This window comes from Schistocerca gregaria, chromosome 6, assembly GCF_023897955.1.
Source record: "Schistocerca gregaria isolate iqSchGreg1 chromosome 6, iqSchGreg1.2, whole genome shotgun sequence".
In the NCBI taxonomy this organism is placed as follows: Eukaryota; Metazoa; Arthropoda; class Insecta; order Orthoptera; family Acrididae; genus Schistocerca; species Schistocerca gregaria.
The window spans coordinates 30,439,932-30,460,788 of NC_064925.1; the positions used below are offsets into that span (position 1 = coordinate 30,439,932).

The following is a 20,857-nucleotide window of genomic DNA, read 5'->3' on the forward strand; positions in this document are numbered from 1 at the left end:
GGCTATTTTGTTTATTGCACAGAAGAAGCCGAAGCCGAAAGCCAGTATCGCAGGATTAAAGATAAATTGTTTTCTTATACATTCATTTTATGACTGAGAAGGAAGTCTCATTTGTTTCCATGGAAGGGAACATACTTTTTTATTATTATTATTAATCTCAAGAAGGAAAGGAGGCTATGGAATTAGTGCCTTAACATAAAATTCCTTCTTCACATTCCATGAAGATTTTTCTTTTACAATAAAAAAAATAACAAACAAACAAAAATAATAATAATAACAATAAAAAAACTAAACAGAAATTAAAAAAAAATAATATACAGGTTCAGGGTCCACTACTTCCTACAACTTTATTATATATTACAAAGAAGTATGCTAGGTTGCAGAGAAGCAGTGGATGAGAAAAAAAAAAAAAAAAAAAAAAAAAAAAGCACTAAAGTAATAACCTTCAATCTCTATTGCCTCGGCATGACATAAATTTTGTTTCAAATGAAGCATCTTTTGGTTCAGGATTTCGAAGGCAAAACAGCATATATCTACGTATCCACATGATGTAAAATTTCTTATTGAAAACTATGATAAAGACACGCCTCAGCAACAGGACTGGGTGGAGACATCGCGGCCAGGCCTCGAGATTTTGACCCCTGCCCGCTTTGCCTCCGCCTGCCTCATGCTGCCAAGTTCCTTACACAAAAAAAAAAAAAAAAAAAAAAAAAAAAAAAAAAAAAAAAAAAAAAGTTGGTAGAGCGTTCGCTTTGCATGTGAAAGGTCCCGGGTTCAAGCCCCGGCGCCTCCATGTTTTGTGGTCAGTGGATGCCAAGTGTTGATCGCGGCGAACCTAAAAGCACGCAAGATGTTGCAAAGCCAGCGTCACAGACTTGTATGATGCATACTGACGTAAGGAGTGCAAGATGTATGTGTGGGGACCGGCTGTCATCGAGTGCAGGTCTGTCTTAGGTATCACGGCTTAACGTCATTGAAGTCTAGAGAGTGGACAACACGTTCGTCTTACTCAGAGCGGTGTCCGAATTCTATTTTCGACGTGATGCGTGCCACTTCCATTGTGGCCAACTACGATTCAATACAGAATGCACGAAACCTGAAAGACACCCTCACAGATACATAGAGAGTAGTGTTTGTCTGCGGAATAATGGGAGTGCAAGCGTCTGTGACATTGATATTGCTGTATGTAGCACAATTTATCATGGAGGGGGCGTAGCTCAGATGGTAGAGCGCTCGCTTAGCATGCGAGAGGTACTGGGATCGATACCCAGCGCCTCCAGAATTTTTAACACCCCTACATGCGCACCTTGCCATGCAAGTGGAGTAATTCACAGCCAGCAGATGTGTCTAGGCAGATACAAGAGAACGATTAGCATCCACAATTGGCAAGCGAGCTGTTATTCGTGCGCAGGAAGCACCCTCCTCCAACTCCTACACTTAATTTACAAACAGTACAAGTGTTCCCATAACATTCTTAAGCCTACGTCGGAAAGATCTGCCTTACGCCGGGTTCACGTAAATCCCACTGCACATTCCTATTCTTTGCGTGCAGTCGGCTGCTACTGGTGTTGCTAGTTGTGACTTCTGATAACAGATGCCGTAGCAATCAGTTCATGGAGTGATTTGTATGTTTTGCGATAGTCTGTCTCTGACAAGCAAGCACAGGTGACATAGGTGCGAACGCAGGAAGCTTGCAGCCCCTCGCTGCCTGCAGACACCGAGCAGCCACACTAGGAGGGCGGCCTAAGCCGTAGGCGAAATGTGCTCATTCGCTTTGGGGCGACGTCGAACTATAAATGAGGCTGTCACTAGCGTGAGCGTTGCGTGAGCGTCGTGTAAAGTCGTAAAAGTCGGCTGCATGGGCGAGTGCCATGTTTGGGGAGCGTTTCGTAGTTTGCGCAGTGCAATGGAGACGTGGAAACTTGTTGTGGCCAAGTGTTTTGCAGTTGGACGACAAGAGTGGTACACAGTAGCAAAGAGCGAGGCACTGAGTTTGCATGAACAGTGGAGTGCAGAATGGGGCTCGAGATGTGCTTGTTTCCTCAGGTGCTGTGTGATTGTCGACAAGGAGTGAAAACGGAGCAATTTGTGACCCCCCTTTCAATTTAAGACGTTAAAAACAGACGGAATTTGCATTCGTAATACCAGAGCATCGAAACTACTTGGAACTCTTGTGTATATGAACGTGTCCGCGCCTTTGTACTCTGGTCCCTTCAGCGCTACAAACCAACCAAGCATCGTGTCCGTGCACATCAGAGTCTCAAGGAATGGAGAATAGCGCAGTTTGGTCGCGGATGGGGGCGTAGCTCAGTTGGTAGAGCGTTCGCTTTGCATGTGAAAGGTCCCGGGTTCAAGCCCCGGCGCCTCCATGTTTTGTGGTCAGTGGATGCCAAGTGTTGATCGCGGCGAACCTAAAAGCACGCAAGATGTTGCAAAGCCAGCGTCACAGACTTGTATGATGCATACTGACGTAAGGAGAGCAAGATGTATGTGTGGGGACCGGCTGTCATCGAGTGCAGGTCTGTCTTAGGTATCACGGCTTAACGTCATTGAAGTCTAGAGAGTGGACAACACGTTCGTCTTACTCAGAGCGGTGTCCGAATTCTATTTTCGACGTGATGCGTGCCACTTCCATTGTGGCCAACTACGATTCAATACAGAATGCACGAAACCTGAAAGACACCCTCACAGATACATAGAGAGTAGTGTTTGTCTGCGGAATAATGGGAGTGCAAGCGTCTGTGACATTGATATTGCTGTATGTAGCACAATTTATCATGGAGGGGGCGTAGCTCAGATGGTAGAGCGCTCGCTTAGCATGCGAGAGGTACTGGGATCGATACCCAGCGCCTCCAGAATTTTTAACACCCCTACATGCGCACCTTGCCATGCAAGTGGAGTAATTCACAGCCAGCAGATGTGTCTAGGCAGATACAAGAGAACGATTAGCATCCACAATTGGCAAGCGAGCTGTTATTCGTGCGCAGGAAGCACCCTCCTCCAACTCCTACACTTAATTTACAAACAGTACAAGTGTTCCCATAACATTCTTAAGCCTACGTCGGAAAGATCTGCCTTACGCCGGGTTCACGTAAATCCCACTGCACATTCCTATTCTTTGCGTGCAGTCGGCTGCTACTGGTGTTGCTAGTTGTGACTTCTGATAACAGATGCCGTAGCAATCAGTTCATGGAGTGATTTGTATGTTTTGCGATAGTCTGTCTCTGACAAGCAAGCACAGGTGACATAGGTGCGAACGCAGGAAGCTTGCAGCCCCTCGCTGCCTGCAGACACCGAGCAGCCACACTAGGAGGGCGGCCTAAGCCGTAGGCGAAATGTGCTCATTCGCTTTGGGGCGACGTCGAACTATAAATGAGGCTGTCACTAGCGTGAGCGTTGCGTGAGCGTCGTGTAAAGTCGTAAAAGTCGGCTGCATGGGCGAGTGCCATGTTTGGGGAGCGTTTCGTAGTTTGCGCAGTGCAATGGAGACGTGGAAACTTGTTGTGGCCAAGTGTTTTGCAGTTGGACGACAAGAGTGGTACACAGTAGCAAAGAGCGAGGCACTGAGTTTGCATGAACAGTGGAGTGCAGAATGGGGCTCGAGATGTGCTTGTTTCCTCAGGTGCTGTGTGATTGTCGACAAGGAGTGAAAACGGAGCAATTTGTGACCCCCCTTTCAATTTAAGACGTTAAAAACAGACGGAATTTGCATTCGTAATACCAGAGCATCGAAACTACTTGGAACTCTTGTGTATATGAACGTGTCCGCGCCTTTGTACTCTGGTCCCTTCAGCGCTACAAACCAACCAAGCATCGTGTCCGTGCACATCAGAGTCTCAAGGAATGGAGAATAGCGCAGTTTGGTCGCGGATGGGGGCGTAGCTCAGTTGGTAGAGCGTTCGCTTTGCATGTGAAAGGTCCCGGGTTCAAGCCCCGGCGCCTCCATGTTTTGTGGTCAGTGGATGCCAAGTGTTGATCGCGGCGAACCTAAAAGCACGCAAGATGTTGCAAAGCCAGCGTCACAGACTTGTATGATGCATACTGACGTAAGGAGAGCAAGATGTATGTGTGGGGACCGGCTGTCATCGAGTGCAGGTCTGTCTTAGGTATCACGGCTTAACGTCATTGAAGTCTAGAGAGTGGACAACACGTTCGTCTTACTCAGAGCGGTGTCCGAATTCTATTTTCGACGTGATGCGTGCCACTTCCATTGTGGCCAACTACGATTCAATACAGAATGCACGAAACCTGAAAGACACCCTCACAGATACATAGAGAGTAGTGTTTGTCTGCGGAATAATGGGAGTGCAAGCGTCTGTGACATTGATATTGCTGTATGTAGCACAATTTATCATGGAGGGGGCGTAGCTCAGATGGTAGAGCGCTCGCTTAGCATGCGAGAGGTACTGGGATCGATACCCAGCGCCTCCAGAATTTTTAACACCCCTACATGCGCACCTTGCCATGCAAGTGGAGTAATTCACAGCCAGCAGATGTGTCTAGGCAGATACAAGAGAACGATTAGCATCCACAATTGGCAAGCGAGCTGTTATTCGTGCGCAGGAAGCACCCTCCTCCAACTCCAACACTTAATTTATAAACAGTACAAGTGTTCCCATAACATTCTTAAGCCTACGTCGGAAAGATCTGCCTTACGCCAGGTTCACGTAAATCCCACTGCACATTCCTATTCTTTGCGTGCAGTCGGCTGCTACTGGTGTTGCTAGTTGTGACTTCTGATAACAGATGCCGTAGCAATCAGTTCATGGAGTGATTTGTATGTTTTGCGATAGTCTGTCTCTGACAAGCAAGCACAGGTGACATAGGTGCGAACGCAGGAAGCTTGCAGCCCCTCGCTGCCTGCAGACACCGAGCAGCCACACTAGGAGGGCGGCCTAAGCCGTAGGCGAAATGTGCTCATTCGCTTTGGGGCGACGTCGAACTATAAATGAGGCTGTCACTAGCATGAGCGTCGTGTAAAGTCGTAAAAGTCGGCTGCATGGGCGAGTGCCATGTTTGGGGAGCGTTTCGTAGTTTGCGCAGTGCAATGGAGACGTGGAAACTTGTTGTGGCCCAGTGTTTTGCAGTTGGACGACAAGAGTGGTACACAGTAGCAAAGAGCGAGGCACTGAGTTTGCATGAACAGTGGAGTGCAGAATGGGGCTCGAGATGTGCTTGTTACCTCAGGTGCTGTGTGATTGTCGACAAGGAGTGAAAACGGAGCAATTTGTGACCCCCCTTTCAATTTAAGACGTTAAAAACAGACGGAATTTGCATTCGTAATACCAGAGCATCGAAACTACTTGGAACTCTTGTGTATATGAACGTGTCCGCGCCTTTGTACTCTGGTCCCTTCAGCGCTACAAACCAACCAAGCATCGTGTCCGTGCACATCAGAGTCTCAAGGAATGGAGAATAGCGCAGTTTGGTCGCGGATGGGGGCGTAGCTCAGTTGGTAGAGCGTTCGCTTTGCATGTGAAAGGTCCCGGGTTCAAGCCCCGGCGCCTCCATGTTTTGTGGTCAGTGGATGCCAAGTGTTGATCGCGGCGAACCTAAAAGCACGCAAGATGTTGCAAAGCCAGCGTCACAGACTTGTATGATGCATACTGACGTAAGGAGAGCAAGATGTATGTGTGGGGACCGGCTGTCATCGAGTGCAGGTCTGTCTTAGGTATCACGGCTTAACGTCATTGAAGTCTAGAGAGTGGACAACACGTTCGTCTTACTCAGAGCGGTGTCCGAATTCTATTTTCGACGTGATGCGTGCCACTTCCATTGTGGCCAACTACGATTCAATACAGAATGCACGAAACCTGAAAGACACCCTCACAGATACATAGAGAGTAGTGTTTGTCTGCGGAATAATGGGAGTGCAAGCGTCTGTGACATTGATATTGCTGTATGTAGCACAATTTATCATGGAGGGGGCGTAGCTCAGATGGTAGAGCGCTCGCTTAGCATGCGAGAGGTACTGGGATCGATACCCAGCGCCTCCAGAATTTTTAACACCCCTACATGCGCACCTTGCCATGCAAGTGGAGTAATTCACAGCCAGCAGATGTGTCTAGGCAGATACAAGAGAACGATTAGCATCCACAATTGGCAAGCGAGCTGTTATTCGTGCGCAGGAAGCACCCTCCTCCAACTCCTACACTTAATTTATAAACAGTACAAGTGTTCCCATAACATTCTTAAGCCTACGTCGGAAAGATCTGCCTTACGCCAGGTTCACGTAAATCCCACTGCACATTCCTATTCTTTGCGTGCAGTCGGCTGCTACTGGTGTTGCTAGTTGTGACTTCTGATAACAGATGCCGTAGCAATCAGTTCATGGAGTGATTTGTATGTTTTGCAATAGTCTGTCTCTGACAAGCAAGCACAGGTGACATAGGTTGCGAACGCAGGAAGCTTGCAGCCCCTCGCTGCCTGCAGACACCGAGCAGCCACACTAGGAGGGCGGCCTAAGCCGTAGGCGAAATGTGCTCATTCGCTTTGGGGCGACGTCGAACTATAAATGAGGCTGTCACTAGCGTGAGCGTCGTGTAAAGTCGTAAAAGTCGGCTGCATGGGCGAGTGCCATGTTTGGGGAGCGTTTCGTAGTTTGCGCAGTGCAATGGAGACGTGGAAACTTGTTGTGGCCAAGTGTTTTGCAGTTGGACGACAAGAGTGGTACACAGTAGCAAAGAGCGAGGCACTGAGTTTGCATGAACAGTGGAGTGCAGAATGGGGCTCGAGATGTGCTTGTTTCCTCAGGTGCTGTGTGATTGTCGACAAGGAGTGAAAACGGAGCAATTTGTGACCCCCCTTTCAATTTAAGACGTTAAAAACAGACGGAATTTGCATTCGTAATACCAGAGCATCGAAACTACTTGGAACTCTTGTGTATATGAACGTGTCCGCGCCTTTGTACTCTGGTCCCTTCAGCGCTACAAACCAACCAAGCATCGTGTCCGTGCACATCAGAGTCTCAAGGAATGGAGAATAGCGCAGTTTGGTCGCGGATGGGGGCGTAGCTCAGTTGGTAGAGCGTTCGCTTTGCATGTGAAAGGTCCCGGGTTCAAGCCCCGGCGCCTCCATGTTTTGTGGTCAGTGGATGCCAAGTGTTGATCGCGGCGAACCTAAAAGCACGCAAGATGTTGCAAAGCCAGCGTCACAGACTTGTATGATGCATACTGACGTAAGGAGAGCAAGATGTATGTGTGGGGACCGGCTGTCATCGAGTGCAGGTCTGTCTTAGGTATCACGGCTTAACGTCATTGAAGTCTAGAGAGTGGACAACACGTTCGTCTTACTCAGAGCGGTGTCCGAATTCTATTTTCGACGTGATGCGTGCCACTTCCATTGTGGCCAACTACGATTCAATACAGAATGCACGAAACCTGAAAGACACCCTCACAGATACATAGAGAGTAGTGTTTGTCTGCGGAATAATGGGAGTGCAAGCGTCTGTGACATTGATATTGCTGTATGTAGCACAATTTATCATGGAGGGGGCGTAGCTCAGATGGTAGAGCGCTCGCTTAGCATGCGAGAGGTACTGGGATCGATACCCAGCGCCTCCAGAATTTTTAACACCCCTACATGCGCACCTTGCCATGCAAGTGGAGTAATTCACAGCCAGCAGATGTGTCTAGGCAGATACAAGAGAACGATTAGCATCCACAATTGGCAAGCGAGCTGTTATTCGTGCGCAGGAAGCACCCTCCTCCAACTCCTACACTTAATTTATAAACAGTACAAGTGTTCCCATAACATTCTTAAGCCTACGTCGGAAAGATCTGCCTTACGCCAGGTTCACGTAAATCCCACTGCACATTCCTATTCTTTGCGTGCAGTCGGCTGCTACTGGTGTTGCTAGTTGTGACTTCTGATAACAGATGCCGTAGCAATCAGTTCATGGAGTGATTTGTATGTTTTGCAATAGTCTGTCTCTGACAAGCAAGCACAGGTGACATAGGTTGCGAACGCAGGAAGCTTGCAGCCCCTCGCTGCCTGCAGACACCGAGCAGCCACACTAGGAGGGCGGCCTAAGCCGTAGGCGAAATGTGCTCATTCGCTTTGGGGCGACGTCGAACTATAAATGAGGCTGTCACTAGCATGAGCGTCGTGTAAAGTCGTAAAAGTCGGCTGCATGGGCGAGTGCCATGTTTGGGGAGCGTTTCGTAGTTTGCGCAGTGCAATGGAGACGTGGAAACTTGTTGTGGCCCAGTGTTTTGCAGTTGGACGACAAGAGTGGTACACAGTAGCAAAGAGCGAGGCACTGAGTTTGCATGAACAGTGGAGTGCAGAATGGGGCTCGAGATGTGCTTGTTACCTCAGGTGCTGTGTGATTGTCGACAAGGAGTGAAAACGGAGCAATTTGTGACCCCCCTTTCAATTTAAGACGTTAAAAACAGACGGAATTTGCATTCGTAATACCAGAGCATCGAAACTACTTGGAACTCTTGTGTATATGAACGTGTCCGCGCCTTTGTACTCTGGTCCCTTCAGCGCTACAAACCAACCAAGCATCGTGTCCGTGCACATCAGAGTCTCAAGGAATGGAGAATAGCGCAGTTTGGTCGCGGATGGGGGCGTAGCTCAGTTGGTAGAGCGTTCGCTTTGCATGTGAAAGGTCCCGGGTTCAAGCCCCGGCGCCTCCATGTTTTGTGGTCAGTGGATGCCAAGTGTTGATCGCGGCGAACCTAAAAGCACGCAAGATGTTGCAAAGCCAGCGTCACAGACTTGTATGATGCATACTGACGTAAGGAGAGCAAGATGTATGTGTGGGGACCGGCTGTCATCGAGTGCAGGTCTGTCTTAGGTATCACGGCTTAACGTCATTGAAGTCTAGAGAGTGGACAACACGTTCGTCTTACTCAGAGCGGTGTCCGAATTCTATTTTCGACGTGATGCGTGCCACTTCCATTGTGGCCAACTACGATTCAATACAGAATGCACGAAACCTGAAAGACACCCTCACAGATACATAGAGAGTAGTGTTTGTCTGCGGAATAATGGGAGTGCAAGCGTCTGTGACATTGATATTGCTGTATGTAGCACAATTTATCATGGAGGGGGCGTAGCTCAGATGGTAGAGCGCTCGCTTAGCATGCGAGAGGTACTGGGATCGATACCCAGCGCCTCCAGAATTTTTAACACCCCTACATGCGCACCTTGCCATGCAAGTGGAGTAATTCACAGCCAGCAGATGTGTCTAGGCAGATACAAGAGAACGATTAGCATCCACAATTGGCAAGCGAGCTGTTATTCGTGCGCAGGAAGCACCCTCCTCCAACTCCTACACTTAATTTATAAACAGTACAAGTGTTCCCATAACATTCTTAAGCCTACGTCGGAAAGATCTGCCTTACGCCAGGTTCACGTAAATCCCACTGCACATTCCTATTCTTTGCGTGCAGTCGGCTGCTACTGGTGTTGCTAGTTGTGACTTCTGATAACAGATGCCGTAGCAATCAGTTCATGGAGTGATTTGTATGTTTTGCGATAGTCTGTCTCTGACAATCAAGCACAGGTGACATAGGTGCGAACGCAGGAAGCTTGCAGCCCCTCGCTGCCTGCAGACACCGAGCAGCCACACTAGGAGGGCGGCCTAAGCCGTAGGCGAAATGTGCTCATTCGCTTTGGGGCGACGTCGAACTATAAATGAGGCTGTCACTAGCGTGAGCGTCGTGTAAAGTCGTAAAAGTCGGCTGCATGGGCGAGTGCCATGTTTGGGGAGCGTTTCGTAGTTTGCGCAGTGCAATGGAGACGTGGAAACTTGTTGTGGCCAAGTGTTTTGCAGTTGGACGACAAGAGTGGTACACAGTAGCAAAGAGCGAGGCACTGAGTTTGCATGAACAGTGGAGTGCAGAATGGGGCTCGAGATGTGCTTGTTTCCTCAGGTGCTGTGTGATTGTCGACAAGGAGTGAAAACGGAGCAATTTGTGACCCCCCTTTCAATTTAAGACGTTAAAAACAGACGGAATTTGCATTCGTAATACCAGAGCATCGAAACTACTTGGAACTCTTGTGTATATGAACGTGTCCGCGCCTTTGTACTCTGGTCCCTTCAGCGCTACAAACCAACCAAGCATCGTGTCCGTGCACATCAGAGTCTCAAGGAATGGAGAATAGCGCAGTTTGGTCGCGGGTGGGGGCGTAGCTCAGTTGGTAGAGCGTTCGCTTTGCATGTGAAAGGTCCCGGGTTCAAGCCCCGGCGCCTCCATGTTTTGTGGTCAGTGGATGCCAAGTGTTGATCGCGGCGAACCTAAAAGCACGCAAGATGTTGCAAAGCCAGCGTCACAGACTTGTATGATGCATACTGACGTAAGGAGAGCAAGATGTATGTGTGGGGACCGGCTGTCATCGAGTGCAGGTCTGTCTTAGGTATCACGGCTTAACGTCATTGAAGTCTAGAGAGTGGACAACACGTTCGTCTTACTCAGAGCGGTGTCCGAATTCTATTTTCGACGTGATGCGTGCCACTTCCATTGTGGCCAACTACGATTCAATACAGAATGCACGAAACCTGAAAGACACCCTCACAGATACATAGAGAGTAGTGTTTGTCTGCGGAATAATGGGAGTGCAAGCGTCTGTGACATTGATATTGCTGTATGTAGCACAATTTATCATGGAGGGGGCGTAGCTCAGATGGTAGAGCGCTCGCTTAGCATGCGAGAGGTACTGGGATCGATACCCAGCGCCTCCAGAATTTTTAACACCCCTACATGCGCACCTTGCCATGCAAGTGGAGTAATTCACAGCCAGCAGATGTGTCTAGGCAGATACAAGAGAACGATTAGCATCCACAATTGGCAAGCGAGCTGTTATTCGTGCGCAGGAAGCACCCTCCTCCAACTCCTACACTTAATTTATAAACAGTACAAGTGTTCCCATAACATTCTTAAGCCTACGTCGGAAAGATCTGCCTTACGCCAGGTTCACGTAAATCCCACTGCACATTCCTATTCTTTGCGTGCAGTCGGCTGCTACTGGTGTTGCTAGTTGTGACTTCTGATAACAGATGCCGTAGCAATCAGTTCATGGAGTGATTTGTATGTTTTGCGATAGTCTGTCTCTGACAAGCAAGCACAGGTGACATAGGTGCGAACGCAGGAAGCTTGCAGCCCCTCGCTGCCTGCAGACACCGAGCAGCCACACTAGGAGGGCGGCCTAAGCCGTAGGCGAAATGTGCTCATTCGCTTTGGGGCGACGTCGAACTATAAATGAGGCTGTCACTAGCATGAGCGTCGTGTAAAGTCGTAAAAGTCGGCTGCATGGGCGAGTGCCATGTTTGGGGAGCGTTTCGTAGTTTGCGCAGTGCAATGGAGACGTGGAAACTTGTTGTGGCCCAGTGTTTTGCAGTTGGACGACAAGAGTGGTACACAGTAGCAAAGAGCGAGGCACTGAGTTTGCATGAACAGTGGAGTGCAGAATGGGGCTCGAGATGTGCTTGTTACCTCAGGTGCTGTGTGATTGTCGACAAGGAGTGAAAACGGAGCAATTTGTGACCCCCCTTTCAATTTAAGACGTTAAAAACAGACGGAATTTGCATTCGTAATACCAGAGCATCGAAACTACTTGGAACTCTTGTGTATATGAACGTGTCCGCGCCTTTGTACTCTGGTCCCTTCAGCGCTACAAACCAACCAAGCATCGTGTCCGTGCACATCAGAGTCTCAAGGAATGGAGAATAGCGCAATTTGGTCGCGGATGGGGGCGTAGCTCAGTTGGTAGAGCGTTCGCTTTGCATGTGAAAGGTCCCGGGTTCAAGCCCCGGCGCCTCCATGTTTTGTGGTCAGTGGATGCCAAGTGTTGATCGCGGCGAACCTAAAAGCACGCAAGATGTTGCAAAGCCAGCGTCACAGACTTGTATGATGCATACTGACGTAAGGAGTGCAAGATGTATGTGTGGGGACCGGCTGTCATCGAGTGCAGGTCTGTCTTAGGTATCACGGCTTAACGTCATTGAAGTCTAGAGAGTGGACAACACGTTCGTCTTACTCAGAGCGGTGTCCGAATTCTATTTTCGACGTGATGCGTGCCACTTCCATTGTGGCCAACTACGATTCAATACAGAATGCACGAAACCTGAAAGACACCCTCACAGATACATAGAGAGTAGTGTTTGTCTGCGGAATAATGGGAGTGCAAGCGTCTGTGACATTGATATTGCTGTATGTAGCACAATTTATCATGGAGGGGGCGTAGCTCAGATGGTAGAGCGCTCGCTTAGCATGCGAGAGGTACTGGGATCGATACCCAGCGCCTCCAGAATTTTTAACACCCCTACATGCGCACCTTGCCATGCAAGTGGAGTAATTCACAGCCAGCAGATGTGTCTAGGCAGATACAAGAGAACGATTAGCATCCACAATTGGCAAGCGAGCTGTTATTCGTGCGCAGGAAGCACCCTCCTCCAACTCCTACACTTAATTTACAAACAGTACAAGTGTTCCCATAACATTCTTAAGCCTACGTCGGAAAGATCTGCCTTACGCCAGGTTCACGTAAATCCCACTGCACATTCCTATTCTTTGCGTGCAGTCGGCTGCTACTGGTGTTGCTAGTTGTGACTTCTGATAACAGATGCCGTAGCAATCAGTTCATGGAGTGATTTGTATGTTTTGCGATAGTCTGTCTCTGACAAGCAAGCACAGGTGACATAGGTGCGAACGCAGGAAGCTTGCAGCCCCTCGCTGCCTGCAGACACCGAGCAGCCACACTAGGAGGGCGGCCTAAGCCGTAGGCGAAATGTGCTCATTCGCTTTGGGGCGACGTCGAACTATAAATGAGGCTGTCACTAGCGTGAGCGTCGTGTAAAGTCGTAAAAGTCGGCTGCATGGGCGAGTGCCATGTTTGGGGAGCGTTTCGTAGTTTGCGCAGTGCAATGGAGACGTGGAAACTTGTTGTGGCCAAGTGTTTTGCAGTTGGACGACAAGAGTGGTACACAGTAGCAAAGAGCGAGGCACTGAGTTTGCATGAACAGTGGAGTGCAGAATGGGGCTCGAGATGTGCTTGTTACCTCAGGTGCTGTGTGATTGTCGACAAGGAGTGAAAACGGAGCAATTTGTGACCCCCCTTTCAATTTAAGACGTTAAAAACAGACGGAATTTGCATTCGTAATACCAGAGCATCGAAACTACTTGGAACTCTTGTGTATATGAACGTGTCCGCGCCTTTGTACTCTGGTCCCTTCAGCGCTACAAACCAACCAAGCATCGTGTCCGTGCACATCAGAGTCTCAAGGAATGGAGAATAGCGCAGTTTGGTCGCGGATGGGGGCGTAGCTCAGTTGGTAGAGCGTTCGCTTTGCATGTGAAAGGTCCCGGGTTCAAGCCCCGGCGCCTCCATGTTTTGTGGTCAGTGGATGCCAAGTGTTGATCGCGGCGAACCTAAAAGCACGCAAGATGTTGCAAAGCCAGCGTCACAGACTTGTATGATGCATACTGACGTAAGGAGAGCAAGATGTATGTGTGGGGACCGGCTGTCATCGAGTGCAGGTCTGTCTTAGGTATCACGGCTTAACGTCATTGAAGTCTAGAGAGTGGACAACACGTTCGTCTTACTCAGAGCGGTGTCCGAATTCTATTTTCGACGTGATGCGTGCCACTTCCATTGTGGCCAACTACGATTCAATACAGAATGCACGAAACCTGAAAGACACCCTCACAGATACATAGAGAGTAGTGTTTGTCTGCGGAATAATGGGAGTGCAAGCGTCTGTGACATTGATATTGCTGTATGTAGCACAATTTATCATGGAGGGGGCGTAGCTCAGATGGTAGAGCGCTCGCTTAGCATGCGAGAGGTACTGGGATCGATACCCAGCGCCTCCAGAATTTTTAACACCCCTACATGCGCACCTTGCCATGCAAGTGGAGTAATTCACAGCCAGCAGATGTGTCTAGGCAGATACAAGAGAACGATTAGCATCCACAATTGGCAAGCGAGCTGTTATTCGTGCGCAGGAAGCACCCTCCTCCAACTCCTACACTTAATTTATAAACAGTACAAGTGTTCCCATAACATTCTTAAGCCTACGTCGGAAAGATCTGCCTTACGCCAGGTTCACGTAAATCCCACTGCACATTCCTATTCTTTGCGTGCAGTCGGCTGCTACTGGTGTTGCTAGTTGTGACTTCTGATAACAGATGCCGTAGCAATCAGTTCATGGAGTGATTTGTATGTTTTGCGATAGTCTGTCTCTGACAAGCAAGCACAGGTGACATAGGTGCGAACGCAGGAAGCTTGCAGCCCCTCGCTGCCTGCAGACACCGAGCAGCCACACTAGGAGGGCGGCCTAAGCCGTAGGCGAAATGTGCTCATTCGCTTTGGGGCGACGTCGAACTATAAATGAGGCTGTCACTAGCGTGAGCGTCGTGTAAAGTCGTAAAAGTCGGCTGCATGGGCGAGTGCCATGTTTGGGGAGCGTTTCGTAGTTTGCGCAGTGCAATGGAGACGTGGAAACTTGTTGTGGCCAAGTGTTTTGCAGTTGGACGACAAGAGTGGTACACAGTAGCAAAGAGCGAGGCACTGAGTTTGCATGAACAGTGGAGTGCAGAATGGGGCTCGAGATGTGCTTGTTACCTCAGGTGCTGTGTGATTGTCGACAAGGAGTGAAAACGGAGCAATTTGTGACCCCCCTTTCAATTTAAGACGTTAAAAACAGACGGAATTTGCATTCGTAATACCAGAGCATCGAAACTACTTGGAACTCTTGTGTATATGAACGTGTCCGCGCCTTTGTACTCTGGTCCCTTCAGCGCTACAAACCAACCAAGCATCGTGTCCGTGCACATCAGAGTCTCAAGGAATGGAGAATAGCGCAGTTTGGTCGCGGATGGGGGCGTAGCTCAGTTGGTAGAGCGTTCGCTTTGCATGTGAAAGGTCCCGGGTTCAAGCCCCGGCGCCTCCATGTTTTGTGGTCAGTGGATGCCAAGTGTTGATCGCGGCGAACCTAAAAGCACGCAAGATGTTGCAAAGCCAGCGTCACAGACTTGTATGATGCATACTGACGTAAGGAGAGCAAGATGTATGTGTGGGGACCGGCTGTCATCGAGTGCAGGTCTGTCTTAGGTATCACGGCTTAACGTCATTGAAGTCTAGAGAGTGGACAACACGTTCGTCTTACTCAGAGCGGTGTCCGAATTCTATTTTCGACGTGATGCGTGCCACTTCCATTGTGGCCAACTACGATTCAATACAGAATGCACGAAACCTGAAAGACACCCTCACAGATACATAGAGAGTAGTGTTTGTCTGCGGAATAATGGGAGTGCAAGCGTCTGTGACATTGATATTGCTGTATGTAGCACAATTTATCATGGAGGGGGCGTAGCTCAGATGGTAGAGCGCTCGCTTAGCATGCGAGAGGTACTGGGATCGATACCCAGCGCCTCCAGAATTTTTAACACCCCTACATGCGCACCTTGCCATGCAAGTGGAGTAATTCACAGCCAGCAGATGTGTCTAGGCAGATACAAGAGAACGATTAGCATCCACAATTGGCAAGCGAGCTGTTATTCGTGCGCAGGAAGCACCCTCCTCCAACTCCTACACTTAATTTATAAACAGTACAAGTGTTCCCATAACATTCTTAAGCCTACGTCGGAAAGATCTGCCTTACGCCAGGTTCACGTAAATCCCACTGCACATTCCTATTCTTTGCGTGCAGTCGGCTGCTACTGGTGTTGCTAGTTGTGACTTCTGATAACAGATGCCGTAGCAATCAGTTCATGGAGTGATTTGTATGTTTTGCGATAGTCTGTCTCTGACAAGCAAGCACAGGTGACATAGGTGCGAACGCAGGAAGCTTGCAGCCCCTCGCTGCCTGCAGACACCGAGCAGCCACACTAGGAGGGCGGCCTAAGCCGTAGGCGAAATGTGCTCATTCGCTTTGGGGCGACGTCGAACTATAAATGAGGCTGTCACTAGCGTGAGCGTCGTGTAAAGTCGTAAAAGTCGGCTGCATGGGCGAGTGCCATGTTTGGGGAGCGTTTCGTAGTTTGCGCAGTGCAATGGAGACGTGGAAACTTGTTGTGGCCAAGTGTTTTGCAGTTGGACGACAAGAGTGGTACACAGTAGCAAAGAGCGAGGCACTGAGTTTGCATGAACAGTGGAGTGCAGAATGGGGCTCGAGATGTGCTTGTTTCCTCAGGTGCTGTGTGATTGTCGACAAGGAGTGAAAACGGAGCAATTTGTGACCCCCCTTTCAATTTAAGACGTTAAAAACAGACGGAATTTGCATTCGTAATACCAGAGCATCGAAACTACTTGGAACTCTTGTGTATATGAACGTGTCCGCGCCTTTGTACTCTGGTCCCTTCAGCGCTACAAACCAACCAAGCATCGTGTCCGTGCACATCAGAGTCTCAAGGAATGGAGAATAGCGCAGTTTGGTCGCGGATGGGGGCGTAGCTCAGTTGGTAGAGCGTTCGCTTTGCATGTGAAAGGTCCCGGGTTCAAGCCCCGGCGCCTCCATGTTTTGTGGTCAGTGGATGCCAAGTGTTGATCGCGGCGAACCTAAAAGCACGCAAGATGTTGCAAAGCCAGCGTCACAGACTTGTATGATGCATACTGACGTAAGGAGAGCAAGATGTATGTGTGGGGACCGGCTGTCATCGAGTGCAGGTCTGTCTTAGGTATCACGGCTTAACGTCATTGAAGTCTAGAGAGTGGACAACACGTTCGTCTTACTCAGAGCGGTGCCCGAATTCTATTTTCGACGTGATGCGTGCCACTTCCATTGTGGCCAACTACGATTCAATACAGAATGCACGAAACCTGAAAGACACCCTCACAGATACATAGAGAGTAGTGTTTGTCTGCGGAATAATGGGAGTGCAAGCGTCTGTGACATTGATATTGCTGTATGTAGCACAATTTATCATGGAGGGGGCGTAGCTCAGATGGTAGAGCGCTCGCTTAGCATGCGAGAGGTACTGGGATCGATACCCAGCGCCTCCAGAATTTTTAACACCCCTACATGCGCACCTTGCCATGCAAGTGGAGTAATTCACAGCCAGCAGATGTGTCTAGGCAGATACAAGAGAACGATTAGCATCCACAATTGGCAAGCGAGCTGTTATTCGTGCGCAGGAAGCACCCTCCTCCAACTCCTACACTTAATTTATAAACAGTACAAGTGTTCCCATAACATTCTTAAGCCTACGTCGGAAAGATCTGCCTTACGCCAGGTTCACGTAAATCCCACTGCACATTCCTATTCTTTGCGTGCAGTCGGCTGCTACTGGTGTTGCTAGTTGTGACTTCTGATAACAGATGCCGTAGCAATCAGTTCATGGAGTGATTTGTATGTTTTGCGATAGTCTGTCTCTGACAAGCAAGCACAGGTGACATAGGTGCGAACGCAGGAAGCTTGCAGCCCCTCGCTGCCTGCAGACACCGAGCAGCCACACTAGGAGGGCGGCCTAAGCCGTAGGCGAAATGTGCTCATTCGCTTTGGGGCGACGTCGAACTATAAATGAGGCTGTCACTAGCATGAGCGTCGTGTAAAGTCGTAAAAGTCGGCTGCATGGGCGAGTGCCATGTTTGGGGAGCGTTTCGTAGTTTGCGCAGTGCAATGGAGACGTGGAAACTTGTTGTGGCCAAGTGTTTTGCAGTTGGACGACAAGAGTGGTACACAGTAGCAAAGAGCGAGGCACTGAGTTTGCATGAACAGTGGAGTGCAGAATGGGGCTCGAGATGTGCTTGTTTCCTCAGGTGCTGTGTGATTGTCGACAAGGAGTGAAAACGGAGCAATTTGTGACCCCCCTTTCAATTTAAGACGTTAAAAACAGACGGAATTTGCATTCGTAATACCAGAGCATCGAAACTACTTGGAACTCTTGTGTATATGAACGTGTCCGCGCCTTTGTACTCTGGTCCCTTCAGCGCTACAAACCAACCAAGCATCGTGTCCGTGCACATCAGAGTCTCAAGGAATGGAGAATAGCGCAGTTTGGTCGCGGATGGGGGCGTAGCTCAGTTGGTAGAGCGTTCGCTTTGCATGTGAAAGGTCCCGGGTTCAAGCCCCGGCGCCTCCATGTTTTGTGGTCAGTGGATGCCAAGTGTTGATCGCGGCGAACCTAAAAGCACGCAAGATGTTGCAAAGCCAGCGTCACAGACTTGTATGATGCATACTGACGTAAGGAGAGCAAGATGTATGTGTGGGGACCGGCTGTCATCGAGTGCAGGTCTGTCTTAGGTATCACGGCTTAACGTCATTGAAGTCTAGAGAGTGGACAACACGTTCGTCTTACTCAGAGCGGTGTCCGAATTCTATTTTCGACGTGATGCGTGCCACTTCCATTGTGGCCAACTACGATTCAATACAGAATGCACGAAACCTGAAAGACACCCTCACAGATACATAGAGAGTAGTGTTTGTCTGCGGAATAATGGGAGTGCAAGCGTCTGTGACATTGATATTGCTGTATGTAGCACAATTTATCATGGAGGGGGCGTAGCTCAGATGGTAGAGCGCTCGCTTAGCATGCGAGAGGTACTGGGATCGATACCCAGCGCCTCCAGAATTTTTAACACCCCTACATGCGCACCTTGCCATGCAAGTGGAGTAATTCACAGCCAGCAGATGTGTCTAGGCAGATACAAGAGAACGATTAGCATCCACAATTGGCAAGCGAGCTGTTATTCGTGCGCAGGAAGCACCCTCCTCCAACTCCTACACTTAATTTATAAACAGTACAAGTGTTCCCATAACATTCTTAAGCCTACGTCGGAAAGATCTGCCTTACGCCAGGTTCACGTAAATCCCACTGCACATTCCTATTCTTTGCGTGCAGTCGGCTGCTACTGGTGTTGCTAGTTGTGACTTCTGATAACAGATGCCGTAGCAATCAGTTCATGGAGTGATTTGTATGTTTTGCGATAGTCTGTCTCTGACAAGCAAGCACAGGTGACATAGGTGCGAACGCAGGAAGCTTGCAGCCCCTCGCTGCCTGCAGACACCGAGCAGCCACACTAGGAGGGCGGCCTAAGCCGTAGGCGAAATGTGCTCATTCGCTTAGGGGCGACGTCGAACTATAAATGAGGCTGTCACTAGCGTGAGCGTCGTGTAAAGTCGTAAAAGTCGGCTGCATGGGCGAGTGCCATGTTTGGGGAGCGTTTCGTAGTTTGCGCAGTGCAATGGAGACGTGGAAACTTGTTGTGGCCAAGTGTTTTGCAGTTGGACGACAAGAGTGGTACACAGTAGCAAAGAGCGAGGCACTGAGTTTGCATGAACAGTGGAGTGCAGAATGGGGCTCGAGATGTGCTTGTTTCCTCAGGTGCTGTGTGATTGTCGACAAGGAGTGAAAACGGAGCAATTTGTGACCCCCCTTTCAATTTAAGACGTTAAAAACAGACGGAATTTGCATTCGTAATACCAGAGCATCGAAACTACTTGGAACTCTTGTGTATATGAACGTGTCCGCGCCTTTGTACTCTGGTCCCTTCAGCGCTACAAACCAACCAAGCATCGTGTCCGTGCACATCAGAGTCTCAAGGAATGGAGAATAGCGCAGTTTGGTCGCGGATGGGGGCGTAGCTCAGTTGGTAGAGCGTTCGCTTTGCATGTGAAAGGTCCCGGGTTCAAGCCCCGGCGCCTCCACGTTTTGTGGTCAGTGGATGCCAAGTGTTGATCGCGGCGAACCTAAAAGCACGCAAGATGTTGCAAAGCCAGCGACACAGACTTGTATGATGCATACTGACGTAAGGAGAGCAAGATGTATGTGTGGGGACCGGCTGTCATCGAGTGCAGGTCTGTCTTAGGTATCACGGCTTAACGTCATTGAAGTCTAGAGAGTGGACAACACGTTCGTCTTACTCAGAGCGGTGTCCGAATTCTATTTTCGACGTGATGCGTGCCACTTCCATTGTGGCCAACTACGATTCAATACAGAATGCACGAAACCTGAAAGACACCCTCACAGATACATAGAGAGTAGTGTTTGTCTGCGGAATAATGGGAGTGCAAGCGTCTGTGACATTGATATTGCTGTATGTAGCACAATTTATCATGGAGGGGGCGTAGCTCAGATGGTAGAGCGCTCGCTTAGCATGCGAGAGGTACTGGGATCGATACCCAGCGCCTCCAGAATTTTTAACACCCCTACATGCGCACCTTGCCATGCAAGTGGAGTAATTCACAGCCAGCAGATGTGTCTAGGCAGATACAAGAGAACGATTAGCATCCACAATTGGCAAGCGAGCTGTTATTCGTGCGCAGGAAGCACCCTCCTCCAACTCCTACACTTAATTTATAAACAGTACAAGTGTTCCCATAACATTCTTAAGCCTACGTCGGAAAGATCTGCCTTACGCCAGGTTCACGTAAATCCCACTGCACATTCCTATTCTTTGCGTGCAGTCGGCTGCTACTGGTGTTGCTAGTTGTGACTTCTGATAACAGATGCCGTAGCAATCAGTTCATGGAGTGATTTGTATGTTTTGCGATAGTCTGTCTCTGACAAGCAAGCACAGGTGACATAGGTGCGAACGCAGGAAGCTTGCAGCCCCTCGCTGCCTGCAGACACCGAGCAGCCACACTAGGAGGGCGGCCTAAGCCGTAGGCGAAATGTGCTCATTCGCTTTGGGGCGACGTCGAACTATAAATGAGGCTGTCACTAGCATGAGCGTCGTGTAAAGTCGTAAAAGTCGGCTGCATGGGCGAGTGCCATGTTTGGGGAGCGTTTCGTAGTTTGCGCAGTGCAATGGAGACGTGGAAACTTGTTGTGGCCCAGTGTTTTGCAGTTGGACGACAAGAGTGGTACACAGTAGCAAAGAGCGAGGCACTGAGTTTGCATGAACAGTGGAGTGCAGAATGGGGCTCGAGATGTGCTTGTTACCTCAGGTGCTGTGTGATTGTCGA

At 49.3% G+C, this 20,857-nt stretch overlaps 25 non-coding genes across 25 annotated transcripts; all 25 read left to right on the top strand.

Moving 5' to 3' along the window:
• Positions 1-1,206: 1,206 nt before the first annotated feature.
• Trnaa-agc (transfer RNA alanine (anticodon AGC)) lies at positions 1,207-1,279 on the top strand. Its single transcript has one exon. It is a non-coding gene; the product is annotated as a tRNA-Ala (tRNA).
• A 1,017-nt stretch (positions 1,280-2,296) lies between these two features.
• Trnaa-ugc (transfer RNA alanine (anticodon UGC)) lies at positions 2,297-2,369 on the top strand. Its single transcript has one exon. It is a non-coding gene; the product is annotated as a tRNA-Ala (tRNA).
• Positions 2,370-2,782: 413 nt separating this feature from the next.
• Trnaa-agc (transfer RNA alanine (anticodon AGC)) lies at positions 2,783-2,855 on the top strand. Its single transcript has one exon. It is a non-coding gene; the product is annotated as a tRNA-Ala (tRNA).
• Positions 2,856-3,872: 1,017 nt separating this feature from the next.
• On the top strand, positions 3,873-3,945 carry Trnaa-ugc (transfer RNA alanine (anticodon UGC)). Its single transcript has one exon. It is a non-coding gene; the product is annotated as a tRNA-Ala (tRNA).
• A 413-nt stretch (positions 3,946-4,358) lies between these two features.
• Trnaa-agc (transfer RNA alanine (anticodon AGC)) lies at positions 4,359-4,431 on the top strand. The gene has a single exon. It is a non-coding gene; the product is annotated as a tRNA-Ala (tRNA).
• Positions 4,432-5,437: 1,006 nt separating this feature from the next.
• On the top strand, positions 5,438-5,510 carry Trnaa-ugc (transfer RNA alanine (anticodon UGC)). The gene has a single exon. It is a non-coding gene; the product is annotated as a tRNA-Ala (tRNA).
• Positions 5,511-5,923: 413 nt separating this feature from the next.
• Trnaa-agc (transfer RNA alanine (anticodon AGC)) lies at positions 5,924-5,996 on the top strand. The gene has a single exon. It is a non-coding gene; the product is annotated as a tRNA-Ala (tRNA).
• A 1,007-nt stretch (positions 5,997-7,003) lies between these two features.
• On the top strand, positions 7,004-7,076 carry Trnaa-ugc (transfer RNA alanine (anticodon UGC)). The gene has a single exon. It is a non-coding gene; the product is annotated as a tRNA-Ala (tRNA).
• Positions 7,077-7,489: 413 nt separating this feature from the next.
• On the top strand, positions 7,490-7,562 carry Trnaa-agc (transfer RNA alanine (anticodon AGC)). Its single transcript has one exon. It is a non-coding gene; the product is annotated as a tRNA-Ala (tRNA).
• Positions 7,563-8,569: 1,007 nt separating this feature from the next.
• Trnaa-ugc (transfer RNA alanine (anticodon UGC)) lies at positions 8,570-8,642 on the top strand. Its single transcript has one exon. It is a non-coding gene; the product is annotated as a tRNA-Ala (tRNA).
• Positions 8,643-9,055: 413 nt separating this feature from the next.
• Positions 9,056-9,128, top strand: Trnaa-agc (transfer RNA alanine (anticodon AGC)). Its single transcript has one exon. It is a non-coding gene; the product is annotated as a tRNA-Ala (tRNA).
• A 1,006-nt stretch (positions 9,129-10,134) lies between these two features.
• Positions 10,135-10,207, top strand: Trnaa-ugc (transfer RNA alanine (anticodon UGC)). Its single transcript has one exon. It is a non-coding gene; the product is annotated as a tRNA-Ala (tRNA).
• Positions 10,208-10,620: 413 nt separating this feature from the next.
• On the top strand, positions 10,621-10,693 carry Trnaa-agc (transfer RNA alanine (anticodon AGC)). The gene has a single exon. It is a non-coding gene; the product is annotated as a tRNA-Ala (tRNA).
• Positions 10,694-11,699: 1,006 nt separating this feature from the next.
• Positions 11,700-11,772, top strand: Trnaa-ugc (transfer RNA alanine (anticodon UGC)). Its single transcript has one exon. It is a non-coding gene; the product is annotated as a tRNA-Ala (tRNA).
• Positions 11,773-12,185: 413 nt separating this feature from the next.
• Trnaa-agc (transfer RNA alanine (anticodon AGC)) lies at positions 12,186-12,258 on the top strand. The gene has a single exon. It is a non-coding gene; the product is annotated as a tRNA-Ala (tRNA).
• A 1,006-nt stretch (positions 12,259-13,264) lies between these two features.
• On the top strand, positions 13,265-13,337 carry Trnaa-ugc (transfer RNA alanine (anticodon UGC)). Its single transcript has one exon. It is a non-coding gene; the product is annotated as a tRNA-Ala (tRNA).
• Positions 13,338-13,750: 413 nt separating this feature from the next.
• Trnaa-agc (transfer RNA alanine (anticodon AGC)) lies at positions 13,751-13,823 on the top strand. Its single transcript has one exon. It is a non-coding gene; the product is annotated as a tRNA-Ala (tRNA).
• Positions 13,824-14,829: 1,006 nt separating this feature from the next.
• Positions 14,830-14,902, top strand: Trnaa-ugc (transfer RNA alanine (anticodon UGC)). The gene has a single exon. It is a non-coding gene; the product is annotated as a tRNA-Ala (tRNA).
• A 413-nt stretch (positions 14,903-15,315) lies between these two features.
• Trnaa-agc (transfer RNA alanine (anticodon AGC)) lies at positions 15,316-15,388 on the top strand. The gene has a single exon. It is a non-coding gene; the product is annotated as a tRNA-Ala (tRNA).
• A 1,006-nt stretch (positions 15,389-16,394) lies between these two features.
• On the top strand, positions 16,395-16,467 carry Trnaa-ugc (transfer RNA alanine (anticodon UGC)). Its single transcript has one exon. It is a non-coding gene; the product is annotated as a tRNA-Ala (tRNA).
• A 413-nt stretch (positions 16,468-16,880) lies between these two features.
• Trnaa-agc (transfer RNA alanine (anticodon AGC)) lies at positions 16,881-16,953 on the top strand. The gene has a single exon. It is a non-coding gene; the product is annotated as a tRNA-Ala (tRNA).
• Positions 16,954-17,959: 1,006 nt separating this feature from the next.
• On the top strand, positions 17,960-18,032 carry Trnaa-ugc (transfer RNA alanine (anticodon UGC)). The gene has a single exon. It is a non-coding gene; the product is annotated as a tRNA-Ala (tRNA).
• Positions 18,033-18,445: 413 nt separating this feature from the next.
• Trnaa-agc (transfer RNA alanine (anticodon AGC)) lies at positions 18,446-18,518 on the top strand. The gene has a single exon. It is a non-coding gene; the product is annotated as a tRNA-Ala (tRNA).
• A 1,006-nt stretch (positions 18,519-19,524) lies between these two features.
• Trnaa-ugc (transfer RNA alanine (anticodon UGC)) lies at positions 19,525-19,597 on the top strand. The gene has a single exon. It is a non-coding gene; the product is annotated as a tRNA-Ala (tRNA).
• Positions 19,598-20,010: 413 nt separating this feature from the next.
• Positions 20,011-20,083, top strand: Trnaa-agc (transfer RNA alanine (anticodon AGC)). The gene has a single exon. It is a non-coding gene; the product is annotated as a tRNA-Ala (tRNA).
• Positions 20,084-20,857: the final 774 nt, after the last annotated feature.